The 24,760-nt window shown below is 38.9% G+C and overlaps 2 non-coding genes across 2 annotated transcripts; one reads left to right on the plus strand and one right to left on the minus strand.

Annotated features, from left to right (window-relative positions):
- The first annotated feature begins 6,908 nt into the window (after window positions 1-6,908).
- LOC112704361 (small nucleolar RNA R71) lies at window positions 6,909-7,012 on the plus strand. Its single transcript, XR_003154989.1, has one exon. It is a non-coding gene; the product is annotated as a small nucleolar RNA R71 (small nucleolar RNA).
- A 9,857-nt stretch (window positions 7,013-16,869) lies between these two features.
- Window positions 16,870-16,977, minus strand: LOC112704855 (small nucleolar RNA R71). The gene has a single exon (XR_003155456.1). It is a non-coding gene; the product is annotated as a small nucleolar RNA R71 (small nucleolar RNA).
- Window positions 16,978-24,760: the final 7,783 nt, after the last annotated feature.

Genomic DNA, 24,760 nt, shown 5'->3' on the forward strand with positions numbered 1-24,760 from the left:
AGCAATGAAGCATTTTCGTGTAGAGACTCTTCTTGGAGTTAAACGCCAGCTTTTATGCCAGTTTGGGCGTTTAACTCCCATTTTGGTGCCAGTTCCGGCGTTTAACGCTGGAATTCCTGAGGGTGACTTTGAACGCCGGTTTGGGCCATCAAATCTTGGGCAAAGTATGGACTATCATATATTGCTGGAAAGCCCAGGATGTCGACTTTCCAACGCCGTTGAGAGCGCGCCAATTGTGCTTCTGTAGCTCCAGAAAATCCACTTCGAGTGCAGGGAGGTCAGAATCCAACAGCATCTGCAGTCCTTTTTAGTCTCTGAATCAGATTTTTGCTCAGGTCCCTCAATTTCAGCCAGAAAATACCTGAAATCACAGAAAAACACACAAACTCATAGTAAAGTCCAGAAAAGTGAATTTTAACTAAAAACTAATAAAAATATACTAAAAACTAACTAGATCATACCAAAAACATACTAAAAACAATGCCAAAAAGCGTACAAATTATCCGCTCATCAGTCGATCCCACGGAGATTGTTGGTATGAAGCAAGCTATGGTCATGTTGTATATCTTAGTCAGGCTGATTCAAATGGTTATAATGGTTTTCGAAAATTATGATAAAAAAAGCATAAAATAGATGAAAGAGATACTTATGTAAATCATTTGTAGGAATTTCAGATAAGTGTATGGAGATGCTGTGTTCCTTCTGAATCTCTGCTTTCCTACTTCTTTTATCCAATCCTTCTTACTCCTTTCCATGACAAGCTGTATGTAGGGCATCACCGTTGTCAATGGCTACTTCCCATCCTCTCAGTGAAAATGGTCCAAATGCTCTTGTCATAGCAGGGCTAATCATCTATCGGTTCTCGATCATGTCGGAATAGAATCCATTGATTCTTTTGCGTCTGTCACTACGCCCAACAATCGCGAGTTTGAAGCTCATCACAGTCATTCAATCCCTGAATCCTACTCGGAATACCATAGACAAGGTTTAGACTTTCAGGATTCTCAAGAATGGCCGGCAATAATTCTAGCTTATACCACGAAGATTCTGGTTAAGGAACCCAAGAGATACACGCTCGATCTAAGGTAGAATGGAAATGGTTGTCAGTCATGCGTTCATAGGGACGGATGATGATGAGTGTCACGGATCATCACATCTATCAGGTTGAAGTGCAGCTAATATCTTAGAATAAGAATAAGCATGAATTTAATAGAAAACAGTAGTAATGGCATTGAATCTCGAGATATAGCTGAGCTCCACACCCTTAATCTATGGTGTGTAGAAACTCCACCGTTGAAAATACATAAGTGATGGTCCAGGCATGGCCGAATGGCCAGCCCCCCTAAAGGTCTAAAATCGCATACACTGACTAAATATCAATCAAAAGACTAGACGCCTAGTACAATAGTTAAAAGTTCTATTTATACTAAACTAGCTACTAGGGTTTACAGAAATAAGTCTAAGTGCAGAAATCCACTTTCGGGGCCCACTTTGGTGTGTGCTTGGGCTGAGCTTGAGCTTTACACGTGCAGAGGCTTCTCTTGGAGTTAAACGCCAAGTTGTAACGTGTTTTTGGCGTTAAACTCTGGTTTGTGATGTGTTTCTGGCATTTTAATCTAGAATGCAGCATGAAACTGGAGTTGAACGCCAGTTTGCGTCATCTAAACGCGAACAAAGTATGAACTATTATATATTACTGGAAAGCCCTGGATGTCTACTTTCCAACGCAGTTAAGAGCACGCCATTTAGAGTTCTGTAGATCCAAAAAAGCCATTTCGAGTGCAGGGAGGTCAGAATCCAACAGCATCAGCAGTCCTTTGTCAGCCTTCTATCAGATTTTTGCTCAGGTCCCTCAATTTCAGCCAGAAAATACCTGAAACGACAGAAAAATACACAAACTCATAGTAAAGTCCAGAAATGTGAATTTTTCATAAAAACTAATAAAAACATTCATAAAAGTAGCTAGATCCTACTAAAAACTACCTAAAAACAATGCCAAAAGGGTATAAATTATCCGCTCATCACAACACCAAACTTAAATTGTTGCTTGTCCCCAAGCAACTGAAAATCAATTAGGATAAAAAGAAGAGAATATACTATAAATCTCAAAATATGAATGAATATTAGTTCTAAATAGATGAGCAGGACTTGTAGCTTTTGCTTCTGAACAGTTTTGGCATCTCACTTTATCCTTTGAAGTTTAGAATGATTGCATCTATAGGAACTCAGAGTTCAGATAGTGTTATTGATTCTCCTAGTTAAGTATGTTGATTCTTGAACACAACTACTTTTATGAGTCTTGGCCGTGGCCCTAAGCACTTTGTTTTCCAGTATTACCACCGGATACATAAATGCCACAGACACATGACTGGGTGAACCTTTTCAGATTGTGACTCAGCTTTGCTAAAGTCCCCAGTTAGAGGTGTCCAGAGCTCTTAAGCACACTCTTTTTGCTTTGGATCACGACTTTAACCACTCAGTCTCAAGCTTTTCACTTGGACCTGCATGCCACAAGCACATGGTTAGGGACAGCTTGATTTAGCCACTTAGGCTTGGATTTTATTTCCTTGGGACCTCCTATCCAATGATGCTCAAAGCCTTGGATCCTTTTTACCCTTGCCTTTTGGTTTTAAGGGCTATTGGCTTTTTCTGCTTGCTTTTTCTTTTTCTTTTATATTTTTTTGCCACTTTTTTTTGTAAGTTTTTTATTTTTCACTGCTTTTTCTTGCTTCAAGAATCAATTTTATGATTTTTCAGATCATCAACAACATTTCTCTTTTTCATCATTCTTTCAAGAGCCAAAAATTTTAACATTCATAAACAACAAGATAAAAAATATGCACTGTTCAAGCATTCATTCAGAAAACAAAAAGTATTGTCACCACATCAATATAATTAAACTAATTTCAAGGATGAATTCGAAACTCATGTACTTCTTGTTCTTTTGTATTAGAAACATTTTTCATTTAAGAAAGGTGAAGGATTCATGGAATTATTCATAGCCTTGAGACATAGACACTAGACACTAATGATCATGTAACAAAGACACAAACATAGACAAACATGAAGTTTAAAAACCGAAAAACAGAGAAATAAGCACAAGGATGTTAAGGAATGAGTCCACCTTAGTGATGGTGGTGCCTTCTCCTTGAAGGACCAATGGCATTCTTGAGCTCCTCTATGTCTCTTTCTTGCCTTTGTTGCTCCTCCCTCATAGCTCTTTGATCTTCTCTAATCTCATTGTGAATGATGGAGTGCTCTTGGTGGTCCACCCTTAATTGGTTCATATCATGACTCAATCCTTCTAGAGAAGTGTTGAGTTGTTTCCAATAGTTGTTTGGAGGAAAACGCATCCCTTGAGGTATCTCAGGGATTTCTTGATGATGAGCTTCCTCATTCTTCTCTTGAGATCCATGGATGGCCTCTCTTGTTTGCTCCATCCTCTTCTTAGTGATGGGCTTGTCTTCTTCAATAAGGATGTCTCCTTCTATGACAACTCCAGTTGAGTAGCACAGATGGCAAATGAGATGAGGAAAACCTAGCTTTGCCAAGGTGGAGGGCTTTTCGGCTACTTTGTAGAGTTCTAGAGAGATGACTTCATGAACTTCTACTTTCTCTCCAATCATGATGCTATGGATCACGATGGCCCGATCCACAGTTACTTCGGATCGGTTGCTAGTAGGAATGATGGAGCGTTGGATGAACTCCAACCATCCTCTAGCCACAGGCTTAAGGTCCAGTCTTCTTAATTAAACCGGCTTGCCTTTTGAGCTTCTTTTCCATTGAGCTCCTTCCACACATATGTCCATGAGGACTTGGTCCAACCTTTGATCAATTTGACCCTTCTAGTGTAGGGGCGTGCATCTTCTTGCATCACAGGCAAGTTGAATGCCAACCTTACATTCTCCAGACTGAAATCTAAGCATTTCCCCCAAACCATTGTAAGATAATTCTTTGGGTTCGGGTTCATGCTTTGATTATGGTTCCTAGTGATCCATGCATTGGCATAGAACTCTTGAACCATTAAGATTCTGACTTGTTGAATGAGGTTGGTAAGGACTTCCCAACCTCTTCTTTGGATCTCATGTCGGATCTCCGGATACTCATTTTCTTGAGCATGAAAGGGACCTCAGGGATCACCTTCTTCTTGGCCACAACTTCATAGAAGTAGTCTTGATGGGCTTTTGAGATGAATCTCTCCATCTCCCATGACTCAGAGATGGAAGCTTTTGTTTTCCCTTTCCTCTTTCTAGAGGTTTCTCCGGCCTTAGGTGCCATCGATGGTTATGGAAAAACAAAAAAGCTATGCTTTTACCACACCAAACTTAGAATGTTGCTCGTCCTCAAGCAAAAGAAGAGAAAGAATAGAAGAAGAAGATATGGAGGAGAGGGAGAGACGTGTTGGTTCGGTCAAGTGGGAGAAGAGAGGGTTGTGTTGTGTGAAAATGAAGAAGGATAGAGGGGTTTATATAGTGGAGGGAGAGGGAATGGGGTTCGGTCATTTAGGGTGGGTTTGGGTGGGAAAGAGATTTTGAATTTGAAGGTAGATGGGGTTTATGGAGAAGAGTGGATGGATGTGAGTGGTGAAGAGGTGATGGGAAAGAGAGATTGAGGTGATTGGTGAAGGGTGTTTGGGGAAGAGTGTTATTGGATTGTGTGAAGAAGAGAAAAGGTGAGTTGAGGTAGGTGGGAATCTTGTGGGGTCCACAGATCCTGAGGTGTCAAGGATGAATCATCCCTGCACAAATAAGGCGTATAAAATGCCCTCTGCCTGCAATCCTGGCGTTTAACGCCAGACTGAAGCTTGTTTCTGGCGTTAAACGCACAAATGTAGCATGTTTTTGGCGTTTAACGCCAGCCTGATGCTTGTTGCTGGCGTTAAACGCCAGCTTTCCTCAGGGTGTAATCCTGGCATTTAAACGCCAGATTGCTACTTGTTTCTGGCATTCAACGCCAGATGCATGCTCTGTTCTGGCATTGAACGCCAGCCAGATGCTCCTTACTGGCGTTTAAGCTCTTCCTCCAGGGTGTGCTATTTCTTCTGCTGTTTTTGATTCTGTTTTTAATTTTAGCAATTGTTTTGTGACTCCACATGATCATAAACCTAATAAAACATAAAAGAATAATAGAAATAGAGATAAATAAAAATTGGGTTGCCTCCCAATAAGCACTTCTTTAATGTCAATAACTTGACAGTGAGCTCTCATGGAGCTTCGTAGATCATCAGAGCATTGTTGGGACCTCCCAACATCAAACTTAGAATTTAAATGTGGAGGTTCAACACCAAACTTAGAGTTTGGTTGTGGCCTCCCAACACCAAACTTAGAGTTTGACTGTGGGGGCTTTGTTTGACTCTGTATTGAGAGAAGCTTATCGTGCCTCTTTTCCATGGTTGCAAAGGAAGATCCTTGAACTTTAAACACAAGGTAGTCCCCATTCAATTGAAGGATTAGCTCTCCTCTGTCAACATCAATCACAGCTCCTGCTGTGGCTAAGAAGGGTCTTCCAAGAATGATGGATTCATTCTCATCCTTCCCAGTGTCTAAGATTATGAAATCAGCAGGGATGTAAAGGCCTTTAACCTTTACCAACACGTCCTCTACCAATCCATAAGCTTGTTTTATTGACTTGTCTGCCATCTCTAATGAGATTCTTGCAGCTTGTACCTCAAAGATCCCCACTTTCTCCCTTACAGAGAGTGGCATAAGATTTATACCTGACCCTAGGTCACATAGAGCCTTCTCAAAGGTCATGGTGCCTATGGTACAGGATATTAAGAATTTACCAGGATCTTGTTTCTTTTGAGGTAGAGTTTGCTGAACCCATGTATCTAGTTTACTAATGAGCAAGGGAGGTTCACTTTTCCAAGTCTCATTACCAAACAACTTAGCATTCAGCTTCATGATGGCTCCTAGATATTGAGCACTTGCTCTTCAGTTACATCTTCATCCTCTTCAGAGGAAGAATAGTTCTCAGAGCTCATGAATGGTAAAAGGAGGTTCAATAGAATCTCTATGGTCTCTAGGTGAGCCTCAGATTCCTTAGGTTCCTCAGTTTGGAACTCCTTTTTGTTCAGAGGACGTCCTCGGAGGTCTTCCTCACTGGGATTCACGTCCTTCACTTCCTCCTTGGATTCGGCCATTTTGATAATATCAATGGCCTTGCATTCTCTTTTTAGATTCTCTTCTGTATTGCTTGGGAGAGTACTAGGAGGAGTTTCAGTGATTTTCTTACTCAGCTGATCCACTTGTGCCTCCAAATTTCTAATGGAGGACCTTGTTTCACTCATGAAATTTAAAGTGGCCTTAGATAGATCAGAGACTATGTTTGCTAAGCTAGAGGGGATCTGCTCAGAATTCTCTGTCTATTGCTGAGAAGATAATGGAAAAGGCTTGCTGTTGCTAAACCTGTTTCTTCCACCATTATTAAAGCCTAGTTAGGGCTTTTGTTGATCCTTCCATGTGAAATTCGAATGATTTCTCCATGAGAAATTATAGGTGTTCCCATAGGGTTCACCCATGTAATTCACCTCTGCCATTGTAGGGTTCTCAGGATCATAAGCTTCTTCTTCAGAAGATGCCTCTTTAGTACTGTTGGATGCATTTTGCAATCCATTCAGACTTTGAGAAATCATGTTGACTTGCTGAGTCAACATTTTGTTCTGAGCCAATATGGCATTCAGAGCATCAATTTCAAGAACTCCCTTCCTCTGAGGCGTCCCATTACTCACAGGATTCCTCTCAGAAGTGTACATGAATTGGTTATTTGCAACCATGTCAATAAGTTCTTGAGCTTCTGCAAGCGTTTTCTTTAGGTGAATGGATCCACCTGCAGAATGGTCCAGTGACATCTTAGAGAACTCATATAGACCATAATAGAATATATCTAAAATGGTCCACTCTGAGAGTATGCCGGAAGGACACTTTTTGGTCAACTGCTTGTATCTTTCCCAAGCTTCATAGAGGGATTCACCATCTTTTTGTTTGAAGGTCTGAACATCTACTCTAAGCTTGCTCAGCTTTTAAGGAGGAAAGAACTTGGCCAAGAAGGCCGTGGCCAGCTTATCCCAAGAGTCCAGGCTATCTTTAGGTTGAGAGTCTAACCATACTCTAGCTCTGTATCTTACAGCAAATGGAAAAAGCATAAGTCTGTAGACCTCGGGATCAACCCCATTGGTCTTAACAGTATCACAGATCTGTAAGAATTCAATTAAGAACTGAAAAGGATATTCTGATGGAAGTCTATGAAACTTGCAGTTCTGTTGCATCAGAGAAACTAACTGAGGCTTTAGCTCAAAGTTGTTTGCTCTAATGGCAGAGATTGAGATGCTTCTTCCATGTAAGTTGGAATTTGGTGCAGTAAAGTCACCAAGCATCTTCCTTGCATTGTTGTTGTTGGGTTCGGCTGCCATATTCTTTTCCTGTTCAAAAATTTCAGTTAGGTCCTCTTCAGAGTACTGTGCTTTAGCTGCTCTTAGCTTCCTTTTCAAGGTCCTTTCAGGTTCAGGACCAGCTTCAACAAGAATGCCTTTTTCCTTGTTCCTGCTCATATGAAAGAGAAGAAAACAAAGAGAGAAGAGGAATCCTTTATGTGAGTAGAAAAAGAGGAGAATAGAGGAAGAAGAAGAAATATTCGAACACAGAAGAGAGAAGAGGGTTCGAATTTTTGACATGAAGAGAAGTGTTAGTAAATGAATAAAAAAATAGAAAGAGATGAGAGAGAGAAAGTTTTCAAAAATTGTTTTTGAAAAAAGGTTAGTGATTTTCGAAAATTAAGAGAAGAAATAAAATTAAAATTAAAATTTGAAACAATTAGTTAATTAAAAAGAATTTTGAAAAAGAGGGAGATGATTTTCGAAAATTAGAGAGAGAAAGGTGGTTAGGTGGTTTTGAAAAAGATAAGAAACAAACAAAAAGTTAATTAGTTAGTTGAGAAATATTTGAAAATCAATTTTGAAAAGATAAGAAGTTAGAAAAGATTTTGAAAAAGATATGATTTGAAAAAGATATGATTAAAAAGATATGATTGAAAAGATATTTTGAAAAAGATTTGAAAAGAAAATTAAAAAGATTTGATTTTTAAAATTAAAACTTGATTACTTGACTAACAAGAAACTAAAAGATATGATTCTAGAATTTAAAGATAGAACCTTTCTTAACAAGAAAGTAACAAACTTCAAATTTTTGAATCAATCACATTAATTGTTAGTAAAGTTTTCGAAAATTATGAAATAAAAATAAGAAAAATATTTTAAAAATCAAATTTTAAAAATTTCGAAAATAATAAAAAAATGAAAAAGATTTTGAAAAGATAGGATTTTTAAAAATTGAAATCTTGACTTTACTAACAAGAAACAACTTATTTTAAAATTTTTTTGACTAAGTCAACCCAAAGATTTCGAATTTTTGAGTAAAACAAGGAAAAGATATTTTTTGATTTTTCAATTTTTAATGATGAGAGAGAAAAAGGAAAAGATGTCATATTTGTGTTTTTCTCTCTTTTTTTTGTATACAGCAAGATTGACACAAGACATGAAAAATTAAGATCAAAACACAATGCATGCAAGAACACTTTGAATGTCAAGATGAACACCAAGAACACTTTGAAGATCATGGTGAACATCAAGACTTGTTTTTGTAAAATTTTCAAGAAAAGAAAAACATGCAAGACACCAAACTTAGAAATTTTTCATGTTTAGACACTATGAATGCAAAAATGCATATGAAAAACAACAAAAGGCAGAAAACAAGAAAATATGAAGATCAAACAAGGAGACTTGTCAAGAACAACTTGAAGATCATGAAGAACACATGCATGAATTTTTGAAAAATGAAAAAGTTTGTAAAACATGCAATTGACACCAAACTTAAAAATTGACACTAGACTAAAAAGGAAACACAAAAAATATTTTTGATTTTATGATTTTATAATGTTTATTGTATTTTTTTTCGAAAATTATTTTTAGAAAAACGAAAACAAAGAAAAAATTTTTGAAAACTTTTTGAAAACAAAATAAAGGAAAATTACCTAATCTGAGCAACAAGATGAACCGTGAGTTGTCCAAACTCAAACAATCCCCGGCAACGGCGCCAAAAATTTGATAGGAAAAATTGTGATTTACTCTTTTTCATAACTTGAACAATTCTTAGCAATGGCTCAAAAAACTTGGTGCACACTACTATGGTTCACTCACATTCTTCACAACTTTGCACAACTAACCAGCAAGTGCACTGGGTCGTCCAAGTAATAAATTACGTGAGTAAGGGTTGATCCCATGGAGATTATTGGTATGAAGCAAGCTATGGTCATCTTGTAAATCTCAGTCAGGCTAATTCAAATGGTTATAATGGTTTTCGAAAATTATGATAAATAAAGCATAAAATAGATGAAAGAGATACTTATGTAAATCATTGGTAGGAATTTCAGATAAGTGTATGGAGATGCTGTGTTCCTTCTGAATCTCTGCTTTCCTACTGCTTTCATCCAATCCTTCTTACTCCTTTCCATGGCAAGCTGTATATAGGGCATCACCGTTGTTAATGGCTACTTCCCATCCTCTCAGTGAAAATGGTCCAAATGCTCTTGTCACAGCACGGCTAATCATCTGTCGGTTCTCGATCATGTCGGAATAGAATCCATTGATTCTTTTGCGTCTGTCACTACGCCGAACAATCGCGAGTTTGAAGCTTGTCATAGTCATTCAATCCCTAAATTCTACTCGGAATACCACAGACAAGGTTTAGACTTTCCGGATTCTCAAGAATGGCCACCAACAATTCTAGCTTATACCACGAAGATTCTGGTTAAGGAACTTGATGAGCTTCCTCATATGTCTCTTGAGATCCATGAATGGGCTCTCTTGTTTGCTCCATCCTCTTCTTAGTGATGGGCTTGTCCTCTTCAATGAGGATGTCTCCTTCTATGATAATTCCAGCTGAGTAGCATAGATGGCAGATGAGATGAGGAAAAGCTAGCCTTGCCAAGGTAGAGGGCTTTTCTGCTATTTTGTAGAATTCAAGAGAGATGACTTCATGAACTTCTACTTCCTCTGCAATCATGATGCTATGGGTCATGATGGCCCGATCCACAGTAACTTCGGATCGGTTGCTAGTGGGGATGATGGAGCGTTGGATGAACTCCAACCATCCTCTAGCCACAGGCTTTAGGTCTAGTCTTCTCAGTTGAACTGGCTTGCCTTTTGAGTCTCTTTTCCATTGAGCTCCTTCCACACATATGCCCATATGGACTTGGTCCAACCTTTGATCAAAGTTGACCCTTCTAGTGTAGGGGCGTGCGTCTTCTTGCATCATAGGCAAGTTGAATGCCAACCTCACATTTTTCGGACTGAAATCTAAGTATTTCCCCCGAACCATTGTAAGATAATTCTTTGGATTCAGGTTCATACTTTGATCATGGTTCCTAGTGATCCATGCATTGGCATAGAACTCTTGAACCATTAAGATTCTGACTTGTTGAATGGGGTTGGTCAGAACTTCCCAACCTCTTCTTTGGATCTCATGTCGGATCTCCGGATACTCATTTTTCTTGAACTTGAAAGGGACCTCGGGGATTACCTTCTTCTTGGCCACAACTTCATAGATGTGGTCTTGATGGGCTTTTGAGATGAATCTCTCCATCTCCCATGACTCAGAGGTGGAAGCTTTTGTCTTCCCTTTCCCTTTTCTAGAGATTTCTCCGGCCTTAGGTGCCATAAGTTGTTATGGAAAAACAAAAAAAGCTATGCTTTTACCAAAAAACTTGGTGCACGAAATTGTGATCATCAATAATGGCGCCAATAGACTTGGAGCTCTCAAACACGAATCACACTTTGTCACAACGTCGCACAACTAACCAGCAAGTGCAATGGGTCGTCCAAGTAATAAACCTTACGTGAGTAAGGGTCGATCCCACAGAGATTGTTGGTATGAAGCAAGCTATGGTCACCTTATAAATCTCAGTTAGGTAGATTCCAATGGTTATAATGGTTTTTGAAAAATAATAATAAATAAACAGAAAATAAAGATAGAAGTACTTATGTAAATCATTGGTGGGAATTGTGTATGAAGATACTGTGTTCCTTCTGAATCTCTGCTTTCCTACTGCTTTTTTCCAATTCCTCTTACTCTTTTCCATGGCAAGCTGTATGTAGGGCAACACCGTTGTCAATGGCTACATCCCATCCTCTCAGTGAAAATGGTCCAAATGCTCTGTCACAGCACGGCTAATCATCTGTCGGTTCTCGATCATGTCGGAATAGAATCCATTGAATCTTTTGCGTTTGTCATCACGCCCAACAATCGTGAGTTTGAAGCTCGTCACAGTCATTCAATCCATGAATCCTACTCGGAATACCACAGACAAGTTTTATACTTTTCAGATTCTCAAGAATGGCTGCCAAAGGGTTCTAGCTTAAACCACGAAGATTCTGGTTAGGGAATCCAAGAGATACTCGCTCGTTCTAAGGTAGAACGGAAGTGGTTGTCAGTCATGCGTTCATAGGTGAGAATGATGATGAGTGTCATGGATCATCACATTCATCATGTTGAAGTGCAACAAATATCTTAGAGTAATAATAAGCCAAATTGAATGGAAAACTGTAGTACTTTGCATTAAAACTCGAGGTACAACAGAGCTCCATACCTTAATCTATAGTGTGTAGAAACTCCACCGTTGAAAATACATAAGTGATCAAGGTTCAGGCATGGCCGAATGGCCAGCCCCCAAAGTCTAAGAACTAAACGTCCAAAGATGGATGCTAAGATAAAAGACAAAAACCAAGATGTCTAATACAATAGTAAAATATCCTATTTATACTTGACTAGCTACTAGGGTTTACAGAAATAAGTAATTAATGCAGAAATCCACTTCCGGGGCCCACTTGGTGTGTGCTTGGGCTGAGCTTGAGCTTTATACGTGCAGAAGCTTCTCTTTGAGTTAAACGCCAAGTTGTAACGTGTTTTTGGCGTTTAACTCTGGTTTATGACATGTTTCTGGCGTTTGACTCCAGAATGCAACATGGAACTGGCGTTGAACGCAAGTTTCCGAATAAAGTATGGACTATTATATATTGCTGGAAAGCTCTGGATGTCTACTTTCCAACGCCTTTGAGAGCGCGCCATTTGGAATTTGGTAGCTCCAGATAATTCATTTCGAGTGCAGGGAGGTCAGAATCTAACAGCATCAGCAGTCCTTTGTCAGCCTTCTATCAGAGTTTTGCTCAGGTCCCTCAATTTCAGCCAGAAAATACCTGAAATCACAGAAAAACACACAAACTCATAGTAAAGTCCAGAAATATGAATTTTGCATAAAAACTAATAAAAACATCCCTAAAAGTAGCTAGATCCTACTAAAAATTACCTAAAAACAATGCCAAAAAGCGTATAAATTATCCGCTCATCACAACACCAAAGTTAAATTGTTGCTTGTCCCCAAGCAACTAAAAACAAAATAGGATAAAAAGAAGAGAGTGTTATTGATTCTCCTAGTTCAATATGTTGATTCTTGAACATAGCTACTTTATGAGTCTTGGCCGTGGCCCTAAGCACTTTGTTTTCCAGTATTACCACCGGATACATAAATGCCACAGTCACATAACTGGGTGAACCTTTTCAGAGTGTGACTCAGCTTTGCTAAAGTCCACAGTTAGAGGTGTCCAGAGTTCTTAAGCACACTCTTTTTGCTTTGAATCACGACTTTACCCACTTAGTCTTAAGCTTTTCACTTGGACCTTCATGACACAAGCACATGGTTAAGGACAGCTTGATTTAGCCACTTAGGCCTGGATTTTATTTCCTTGGGCCCTCCTATCCATTAATGCTCAAAGCCTTGGATCCTTTTTACCGTTGCCTTTTGGTTTTAAGGGCTATTGGCTTTTTCTGCTTGCTTTTTCTTTTTCTTTCTTTTTCTTTTAATTTTTGCCACTTTTTTTTCACAAGCTTTCTTATTCACTGCTTTTTCTTGCTTCAAGAATCAATTTCATGATTTTTCAGATTTTCAATAACATTTCTCTTTGTTCATCATTCTTTCAAGAGCCAAAAATTTTAACATTCATAAACTTCACTATAAAAAATATGCACTGTTCAAGCATTCATTCAGAAAAACAGAAAGTATTGCCACCACATCAAAATGATTAAACTAATTTCAGGATAAAATCTGAAATCCAAGTACTTCTTGTTCTTTTGTAATTAAGCACATTTTTCATTTAAGAGAGGTGAATGATTCATGGAATTATTCATAGCTTTAAGACATAGACACTAGACACTAATGATCATGTAGTAAAGACACAAACATAGACAAACATAAAGCATCAAATTAAAAAAACAGAAAAAATAAGAACAAGGAAATTAAAGAACGGGTCCACCTTAGTGATGGCGGCTAGTTCTTCCTTTTGAAGATCCTATGGAGTGCTTGAGCTCCTCAACGTCTCTTCCTTGCCTTTGTTGCTCCCAATAGTTCTGTGGAGGAAAATGTATCCGTTGAGGCATCTCAGGGATTTCTTGATGAGGGAATTCCTCATGCTCTTGTTGAGGTCCATGAGTGGGCTCTCTTGTTTGCCCCATCTTCTTTTCGGTGATAGGCTTGTCCTCTTCAATGAGGATGTCTTCCTCTATGATAATTCCAGCTCAATTGCATAGGGATCACCTTTTTCTTGGCCACAACTTCATAGAAGTGGTCTTGATGGACCTTTGAGATGAATCTCTCCATCTTCCATGACTCGGAGGTGGAAGCTTTTGTCTTCCCTTTCCTCTTTCTAGAGGTTTCTCCGGCCTTAGGTGCCATAAATGGTTATGGAAAAATAAAAAGCAACGCTTTTACCACACCAAACTTAAAAGGTTTGCTCGTCCTCGAGCAAAAGAAGAAACAAAGAAGGGGAAGAAGAAGAAAAATGGAGGAGATAGAGGGAGAGATAGGTTCGGCCAAGGGATAGGAGAGTGGTTGTGAAGTGTGAAAATGAAGGAGTGAAGAGGTGTATTTATAGGGAAAGAGAGGGAGATTAGCCGAATGGAATTGGGTGGGTTTGGGGGGGTGAAAAGTGTTTGAATTTGAAAGTGAGGTAGGTGGGGTATTTGGGAAAGAGGGATGGAGGTGATTGGTAAAGAGAATATAGGGAAGAGAATAGGATTTGATAGGTGAGTGGTGTTTTGGGTATAGTGTTATAGAGATGTGTGAGGGGTAGAGAGAGAAGTGGGGTAGGTGGGGATCCTGTGGGGTCCACAGATCCTGAGGGGTCAAGCATTTCTCGTCCCTGCTCCAATTAGGCGTGTAAACGCCCTTAGTGTGCAATCCTGACATTTAACGCCAGACTGCTGCTTGTTTCTAGCATTAAACGCCAGCTTTTATTCCTTTCCTGGCGTTAAACGCCAAGCTACAACCTGTTTCTGGCGTTTAACGCCAGCTTGTTGCTTCTTTCTGGCATTTAACGCTAGTTTGGTGCTTCTTTCTGGTGTTTAACACCCAGAATGGTGCCAGACTGGCGTTAAACGCCCATTCTGCTACCTTTACTGCGTTTAAACGCCAGTAAGTTTCTTCTCCAGGGTGTGCTGTTTTTAATGCTGTTTTTGATTTTTCTATAATTTTGTAGTTGTTTTTGTGACTTCATATGATCATCAACCTAAAAAAAGAAAATAACATAGAAAAAATAAAATTGGGTTACCTCCCAATAAGTGCTTCTTTAATGTCAATAGCTTGACAGTGAGCTCTCATGGAGCTTCACTGATGTTCAGAGCATTGTTGGGGCCACTGAGAAACCACTATTTTATGGTTTACAATGTGTTTAATTGTGTGGTTTTATCATGGTCTTTACCCACTTATTCATATAATTAGCATGCATTTATATTTCCTTCCTAAAATTATTACGTGATTGAAAACTCACTTCCTAGAGACCCTTTAATTAGGTATTTTAATTTCCCTTTATTCCATTCGATGCTGTGATCTGTGTGTTAAGTGTTTCAGGCTTTATAGGGCATGAATGAGTGAGAGATTGGGAAGGAAGCTTGCAAAATGGAAGGAATACAAATTCAAGAGATGACCAGTGAGAAGTGACGCGTACGCGTCAGCGACGCGACCGCGCGGAAGAAAGGAATTCGTAGTGACGCGGCTGCATGAGTGACACGGACGCGCGGATTGGAAAAGCAAAAGCGACGCAGAGGCATGGACGACGCGCCCGCATGGAAAAGAAAAATGCCGAACGACGCGTTCGCGTGACGTGCGCGATCTGCAGAATTTCAAAAGTCTCTAGCAGAGTTTCTGGGCCGGATTTCAACCCAGTTTTTGGCCTGAAATTACAGACTAGAGTCAGGAAACATGCAGAAACGAGGGACAACAATTCATTCTGCACAATTTTTAGTTTTAGATCTGGATTTACTCCTCCCCTAGATTTTTCACTCACTTGAGCATTCATAATTAGCATTGGAAGATTTTGGCTTTAACTTTTGAGAAGAGTCTACCTCTGGTACTAGTCATCTTATTTTGTTATTTACTTTTTATATTTACTCTTCCATATTCTTAATCCCTCTAGAGTTGACTTTGGCTTATTTTACAAGTTATTAATATAGACTATTTTTATTTTCAATTAATCCTTTTATTATTATTTATCATGTCTTCTTTTATTTTCACCATTAATTCTGTGAATTTTATAATTATGATGAGTGAGTAGTTTCATGACTTGATTGGGGATGATTGAAAGGAACCCTTGAGTTGAACTACTCAAGAGAGAAATTATAATTGGGTTTATTGTTGAATCACCCTCTAATAATTAACTCTAGTCCTTCCCAAGGGAGAGGATTAGGACTTATGACTAGAAACCGATTTTCAACTTGCTTGACTTTCCTTTACCTAGTAAGGGTTAACTAAGCAGAGTAACTTCCAATTATCAATTAATCTTGAGAGTATTTTAACAAGAATAGGGCTTCCAACTAATCTATCCCCAGTCAAGGCTTTTATTTAAAATTAATTAAATTCTCCAATTTAAATCTCTGTTTATCAACTCAACCATTTTTGAAAACACCTGATTGATGAAATAGCACATCTCCTTGCAACTCGTTGGGAGACGACCTGGGATTCATACTCCCAATATTTTAATTTTCAATATTGTGACAACCCCTTTTTAAATTGATAAGCGGATTTTCGGCTGGTAAAAGACTGTACTTGCAACGTGTCCTTATTAATAAATTCTTAACTCGCCAATTTCGGCCACGTCAATTTTTGGCGCCATTGCCGGGGAGTTGCAACAGTGTGCTAATTTATTGATTGGTATTTATTTTATTTGCAATTTTTATTTTCATTCTGTCACTATGAGCTGTACGTTTCTTTTGTTAAATGACGCATTCCCTTCCCGATCAAAGCTTGCCAGCATTTGACCCTGAAATTGAAAGAACTCTTTCACGTATAAGGCAAGCTCGGCGTCGGTGACTCCTCTTTGAGGACGAACCTGAACCATCATCTAAGGAAGAAACAAGCTCCCTCTCTAGTGATTCAGTTCATTTATGTGCAGGTGACATGGCAGCACCCAGAAGAGTCACTATCTAGGAGGAAGGAGCCCCTGATTTTACGCTCCAACCATTCTAGGCACACCACTCAGCAGTAGCTGTAGATTTTGAAATAAAGTCTTCAGTACTCAACTTGATGCCCAAGTTTCATGGCTAACCTGCTCAAGAGCCTATCAAGCATCTTAGGGATTTCCAGACTGCTTGTTCTACTGTTAAGCATAATGGCACTGATGAAATCTCAATTCTGTTGAAAGCCTTCCCATTTTCTCTGGAGGAAAAGGCAAGAGAGTGGTACTACACTCAACCCGGAACAACTGTTTCTAACTGGGATACACTTAGGAAATAGTTTCTGGATAAATTCTTTCCAGCTAAAGTTGCCGATAAGCTGAGGAAGGACATGTCTATGATTGTTCAGGATGAATCTGAGACCCTCTATGAATACTTGGAACGCTTCAATAATCTTCGAGACACATGCCCCCATCATATGATTGACAAGATAGTGTTGCTCAGCTACTTTACACAGGGTTTGTGATGAGCGGATAATTTATACGCTTTTTGGCATTGTTTTTAGGTAGTTTTTAGTAAGTTCAAGCTACTTTTAGGGATGTTTTCATTAGTTTTTATGTTAAATTCACATTTCTGGACTTTACTATGAGTTTGTGTGTTTTTCTGTGATTTCAGGTAATTTCTGGCTGAAATTGAGGGACTTGAGCAAAACTCTGAAAAAGGCTGACAAAAGGACTGCTGATGATGTTGGATTCTGACCTTCCTGCACTCGAAATGGATTTTCATGAGCTACAGAATTCCAATTGGCGCACTCTCAACGGCGTTGAAAAGTAGACATCTAGAGCTTTCCAGCAATATATAATAGTCCATACTTTATTCGGAAATTGACGACGTAACTTGGCGTTGAATGCCAAGTACATGCTGCTGTCTGGAGTTAAACGACAGAAAAACGTTATGATCCGGAGTTGAACGCCCAAAACACGTCATAACTTGGAGTTCAACTCCAAGAAAAGCCTCAGCTCGTGGATAGATCAAGCTCAGCCCAAACATACACCAAGTGGGCCCCGGAAGTGGATTTATGCATCAATTACTTACTCATGTAAACCCTAGTAGCTAGTTTAGTATAAATTAGACTTTTTACTAGTGTATTAGTCGTCTTTTGACCACGTTTCATCTTTGGTCTCAGTTTTGTTTTATCCTTCATCTTAGGAGACTATTGATCACAATTTGGGGGCTGGCCATTCGGCCATGCCTGAACCTTTCACTTATGTATTTTCAACGGTGGAGTTTCTACACACCATAGATTAAGGGTGTGGAGCTCTGCTGTACCTCAAGTTTCAATACAATTACTATTACTTTCTATTCAATTCTCTTTTATTCGTATTCCAAGATATACGTTACACTTAACTTTGATGAATGTGATGATCCGTGACACTTATCATCATTCTCACCTATGAACGGGCGTGACTGACAACCACTTCCGTTCTACCTTAGGCCGGGCGCATATCTCTTAGATTCACCAACAGAATCTTCGTGGTATAAGTTAGATAGATGGCGGCATTCATGAGGATCCGGAAAGTCTAAACCTTGTCTATGGTCGTTCGAGTAGGATTCTAGGATTGAATGACTGTGACGAGCTTCAAACTCCTGAAGGCTGGGCGTGATGACAAACGCAAAAGAATCAATGGATTCTACTCCAACCTGATTGAGAACCGACAGATGATTAGCCGTGTTGTGACAGAGCATAGGACCATTTTCACTGAGAGCATGAGATGTAGCCATTGACAACGGTAATGCCCTACATACAGCTTGCCATGGAAAGGAGTAAGAAGGATTGGAAGAATGTAATAAGAAAGTAGAGATTCAAGAGGAGCACAACATCTCCATACACTTATCTGAAATTCCCACTATTGATTTACATAAGTATTTCTATCCCTTTTATTTTCTTTTTATTATTAGTTTTCGAAACCATAAACCAATTTAATCTGCCTAACTGAGATTTACAAGGTGACCATAGCTTGCTTCATACCAACAGTCTCCGTGGGATCGACCCTTACTCATGTAAGGTATTACTTGGATGACCCAGTACACTTGCTGGTTAAGTTGAACGAAGTTGTGAACCATGGTATTGGAATCATGTTTTTGGCGCCATTACCAGGGAATGAAAAGCAATGATTTTTGCAAAATGGAATAACACATGAATAACAATTTCGTCCACCAAGTTTTTGGCGCCGTTGTCGGGGATTGTTCGAGTATGGACAACTGACGGTTCATCTTGTTGCTCAGATTAGGTAATTTTCTTTTCAAAAACTTTTTCAAAAATTTTTCCTTTCTTTTTCGTTTTTCCAATAATGTTTTTCGAAAAAAAAATACAAAAAAATCATAAAATCATAAAAATCAAAAAAATATTTTGCGTTTCTTGTTTGTGTCTTGAGTCAACTTTTAAGTTTGGTGTCAATTGCATGCTTTTAAAAATTTTTCTTGCATTTTTCAAAAATTCCATGCATTCATAGTGTTCTTCATGATCTTCAAGTTGTTCTTGATAAGTCCTCTTGTTTGATCTTGATGTTTTCTTGTTTTGTGTTGTTTGTTGTTTTTCATATGCATTTTTTATTTGTTAGTGCCCATGCATTAAAGATTTTTAAGTTTGGTGTCTTGCATATTTTCTTTGCATAAAAAATTTTTCAAAAAAAATGTTCTTGATGTTCATCATGATCTTCAAAGTGTTCTTGGTGTTCATCTTGACATTCATAGTGTTCTTGCATGCATCATGTGTTTGATCGAAAATTTTCATGTTTTGGGTCATGTTTGTGTTTTTCTCTCTCATGATTAAAAAAATTCAAAAATCAAAAAAATATCTTTTCCTTATTTCCCTTCAAATTTTTGGAATTTTGGGTTGACTTGGTCAAAAATTTTCAAAATTAGTTGTTTCTCACAAGTCAAGTCAAAATTTCAATTTTAAAAATCTTATCTTTTCAAAATCTTTTTCAAAAATCATATCTTTTCCATTTTTTTTCTTATTTTCGAAAATTTTAAAAATTATTTTTCAAAATCTTTTTCTTATCTTTTATACCATATTTTTGAAAATATGCTAACAATTAATGTGATTGATTTAAAAATTTGAAGTTTGTTACTTTCTTGTTAAGAAAGGTTCAATCTTTAAATTCTAGAATCTTATCTTGTAGTTTCTTGTTAGTTAAGTCATTTTAAAAATTAAATCTTTTTCAAAATATCTTTCTCTTAAAATTTTTATCTTATCTTTTTATCTTATTCTTTTCAAAATTTTATCTTTTTCAAAATTTGATTTCAAAATATCTTATCTAACTTCTTATCTTCTTATTTTTTTCAAATTTGATTTTAATATCTTTTTCAACTAACTATTTGAATTTTTGTTTGTTTCCTATCTTTTTCAAAACCACCTAACTACTTTTTCCTCTCTAATTTTCGAAAATATCTCACCCCTTTTTCAAAAATTCTTTTTAATTAACTAATTGTTTCATGTTTTAATTTTAATTACATCTTATCTCTAATTTTCGAAAATTACTAACCCCTTTTTAAAATTATTTTCGAATTTTCTATCCCTTCTCACTTATTCTATTTAATTATTTAATTACTAACACTTCTCTTCACCTCTCTCCATCCAATTATCCTTATCCCCTTTCTTCTTCTACTAACATAAAGGAATCTCTATACTGTGATATAGAGGATTCCTCTTTCTTTTCTTGTTTTCTTCTCTTTCATATGAGCAGGAACAGGGAAAAAGACACTCTTGTTGAAATTGATCCTGAACCTGAAAGGACTCTGAAAAGAAAATTAAGAGGAGCTAAATTACATTATTCTAAAGGTAACCTTTCAGAAATTTTCGAACAAGAGAAGGAGATGGCAGCCGAAAATAATAATAATGCAAGGAGAATGCTTGGTGACTTCACAAAGCCAACGTCCAAATTTGATGGAAGAAGCATCTCCATTCCTGCCATTGGAGCCAATAACTTTGAGCTGAAACCTCAGTTAGTTGCCTTGATGCAACAAAACTGCAAGTTTTATGGACTTCCATCTGAAGATCCTTATCAGTTTTTAACTGAGTTCTTGCAGATCTGTGAGACTGTAAAGACGAATGGAGTTGATCCTGAAGTCTACAGACTCATGCTTTTCCCTTTTGCTGTAAGAGACAGAGCTAGAATATGGTTGGATTCACAACCTAAGGATAGCCTGGACTCTTGGGATAAGCTGGTCACTGCCTTCTTGGATAAATTCTTTCCTCCTCAAAAGCTGAGCAAGCTGAGAGTGGATGTTCAAACCTTCAAACAAAAAGATGGTGAATCCCTCTATGAAGCTTGGGAAAGATACAAGCAGCTGACTAAAAGATGTCCATCTGACATGTTTTCAGAATGGACCATATTAGATATATTCTATTATGGTCTATCTGAATTTTCGAAAATGTCATTGTACCATTCTGCAGGTGGATCTATTCACCTAAAGAAAACGCCTGAAGAGGCTCAAGAACTCATTGATATGGTTGCAAACAACCAATTCATGTACACTTCTGAGAGGAATGCCGTAAATAATGGGATACCTCAGAAGAAAGGAGTTCTTGAAATTGATGCTCTGAATGCCATATTGGCTCAGAACAAAGTGTTGACTCAACAGGTCAACATGATCTCTCAAAATCTGAATGGATGGCAACATGCATCCAACAGTACTAGAGAGGTAGCTTCTGAAGAAGCTTATGATCCTGAGAACCCTGCCATGGCAGAGGTTAATTACATGGGTGAACCTTATGGAAACACCTATAACTCATCATGGAGAAATCATCCAAATTTCTCATGGAAGGATCAACAGAAGCCTCAACAAGGCTTTAACAATGGTGGACGCAATAGGCTGAGCAATAGCAAGCCATATCCATCATCTTCTCAGCAACAGACAGAGAATTCTGAACAAAACACTTCTAATTTAGCCAATATAGTCTCTGATTTTTCAAAGGCCACTTTCAGTTTCATGAGTGAAACAAGATCCTCCATCAGAAATTTGGGGGCACAAGTGGGCCAGCTGAGTAAGAAAGTCATTGAAACTCTTCCCAGTATTCTCCCAAGCAATACAGAAGAGAATCCAAAAGGAGAGTGCAAGGCCATTGATATAATCAATGTGGCCGAATGCACAAGGGAGGAGGAGGACGAAAATCCTAGTGAGGAAGACCTCCTGAGACGTCCCTCAAGTAAGAATGAGTTTCCTATTAAGGATCCAAGGGAATCTGAGGCTCACATAGAGACCATAGAGATTTCATTAAATCTCCTTCTGCCATTCATGAGCTCTGAAGACTATTCTTCCTCTGAAGAGGATGAAGATGTAACTGAAGAGCAAGTTGCTCAATACTTAGGAGCTATCATGAAGCTGAATGCCAAGTTGTTTGGTAATGAGACTTGGGAAAGTGAACCTCCCTTGCTCATTAGTGAACTGGATACCTGGATTCAGCAAATTCTACCTCAAAAGAAACAAGATCCTGGCAAGTTCTTAATACCTTGTACCATAGGCACCATGATCTTTGAAAAAGCTCTGTGTGATCTAGGGTCAGGGATAAATCTTATGCCATTCTCTGTAATGGAGAAGCTGGGGATCATTGAGGTACAACCTGCCTTGTTCTTATTACAATTGGCAGACAAGTCATTGAGACAAGCTTATGGAATAGTAGAGGACGTGTTAGTAAAGGTTGAAGGCCTTTACATTCCTGCTGATTTCATAATCTTAGACACTAGGAAGGAAGAGGATGATTGCATCATCCTTGGAAGACCTTTCCTAGCCATAGCAGGAGCTGAGATATATGTCAACAGAGGTGAATTAGTCCTTCAATTGAATGGGGACTACCTTGTGTTTAAGGCACATGGCCATCCCTCTGTGACAAAAGAGAGTAAGCATGAAGAGCTTCTCTCAGTTCAGAGTCAAGAAGAGCCCACACAGTCAAACTCTAAGTTTGGTGTTGTGAGGCCACAGCCAAACTCTAAGTTTGGTGTTAAGACCCCATATCCAAACTCTAAGTTTGGTGTTGGGACTATACAACATTGACCTGATCACCTTGTGGCTCCATGAGAGCCACTGTCAAGCTATTGACATTAAAGAAACGATTGTTGGGAGGCAACCCAATTTTATTTATCTAATTTTTATTTTATTCTATATTATTGTTATTTTGTGTTTTATTAGGTACATGATCATGAAGAGTCATGAAAAAATCATAAAAATTAAAAACAGAGTCAAAAACAGCAGAAAAAAATTCGCACCCTGGAGGAAGCACAAGCTGGCGTTCAACGCCAGTAAGATGCATCTGGCCGGCGTTCAACGCCAGAACAGAGCATTATTCTGGCGCTGAACGCCAGAAACTAGCAACATTCTGGCGCTGAACGCCATGAATGTGCCCAGAGAAGAAAAGCTGGCGCTGAACGCTAGTAACAAGCATGAAACTGGCGTTCAACGCCAGAAACATGCTTTACATGGGCGTTGAACGCCTAGAATGTGCACCACACGGCGTTTAAACGCCAGAATGGTGTGCAAAGGCATTTTACATGCCTATTTGGTGCAGGGATGGAATTCCTTGACACCTCAGGACCTGTGGACCCCACAGGATCACCTCAGGATCTGTGGACCCCACAGGATCCCCACCTACCATATTCCCACCTTACCTCCTAATCCTAGTTTTTGTGATGACTATTCCCCATGTCACAATTCCCAACATTCTTCACCAATCACCTCAATTCCTCTTCCCAATTACCCCCTTCACCACTCACATCCATCCACTCTTCCCCATAAACCCCACCTACCTTCAAAAAATTCAAAACCATTTTCCCACCCATTCCCACCCAAAATGGCCGAACATACACTCCCCCCTCTCCCTATAAATACCCTTCCATTCTCCTTCATTTTCACACAACACAAACCCCTCCTCTCCCACTTAGCCGAACCTACATCTCTCCCTCTCTACCATATTTTCTTCTTCTTCTTCTTCTCTTCTTTCTTCTCTTGCTCGAGGGCGAGCAATATTTTAAGTTTGGTGTGGTAAAAGCATAAGCTTTTTGTTTTTCCATTACCATCAATGGCACCTAAGGCCGGAGTATCCTCTAGAAAAGGAAAAGGGAAGACAAAAGCTTCCACCTCCGAGTCATGGGAGATGGAAAGATTCATCTCCAAGAGCCATCAAGACCACTTCTATGATGTTGTGGCAAATAAGAAGGTGATCCTTGAGGTCCCTTTCAAGCTCAAGAAAAATGAGTATCCGGAAATCCGACATGAAATCCGAAGAAGAGGTTGGGAGGTCCTAACCAACCCCATGTAACAAGTTGGAATCTTAATGGTTCAAGAGTTCTATGCCAATGCATGGATCACTAGGAACCATGATCAAAGTATGAACCCGAGTCCAAAGAATTATCTCACAATGGTTCGGGGGAAATACTTAGATTTTAGTCCGGAAAATATGAGGTTGGCATTCCACTTGCCCATGATGCAAGGAGATGAACGCCCCTACACTAGAAGGGTCAACTTTAATCAAAGGTTGGACCAAGTCCTTATGGACATATGTGTGGAAGGAGCTCAATGGAAGAGAGACTCCAAAGGCAAGCCAGTCCAACTAAGAAGACTGGACCTCAAGCCTGTGGCTAGAAGATGGTTGGAGTTCATGCAACGCTCCATCATTCCCACTAGCAACCGATCTGAAGTTACTGTGGATCGGGCCATCATGATTCATGGCATCATGATTAGAGAGGAAGTAGAAGTTCATGAGGTCATCTCCAATGAAATCTACAAAAGCCGACAAGCCTTCACCCATGGCACGGCTAGCTTTTCCTCACCTTATTTGCCATCTATGTTACTCAGCTGGAGTTATCATAGAAGGAGACATCTCCATTGAAGAGGATAAGCCCATCACCAAGAAGAGGATGGAGCAAGCAAGAGAGACCCATCACGGTTCTCAAGAGATGCATGAGGAAGCTCATCATCAAGAAATCCCTGAGATGCCTCAAGGGATGCACTTTCCTCCCAACAACTATTGGGAACAACTCAACACTTTCTTAGAAGATTTGAGCCACAATGTTGAACAATTAAGGGTGGAACATCATGAGCACTCCATCATTCTCCATGAAATAAGAGAAGATCAAAGAGCAATGAGGGAGGAGCAACAAAGGCAAGGAAGGGACATAGAAGAGCTTAAGAACATCATTGGTCCTTCAAGAAGAAGACGCCACTAAAGGTGGATTCATTCCTTGTTCTTTATTTCTTTCTGTTTTCGG

The sequence above is a fragment of the Arachis hypogaea genome, chromosome 7, assembly GCF_003086295.3.
Source record: "Arachis hypogaea cultivar Tifrunner chromosome 7, arahy.Tifrunner.gnm2.J5K5, whole genome shotgun sequence".
NCBI classification, from domain to species: domain Eukaryota; kingdom Viridiplantae; phylum Streptophyta; class Magnoliopsida; order Fabales; family Fabaceae; genus Arachis; species Arachis hypogaea.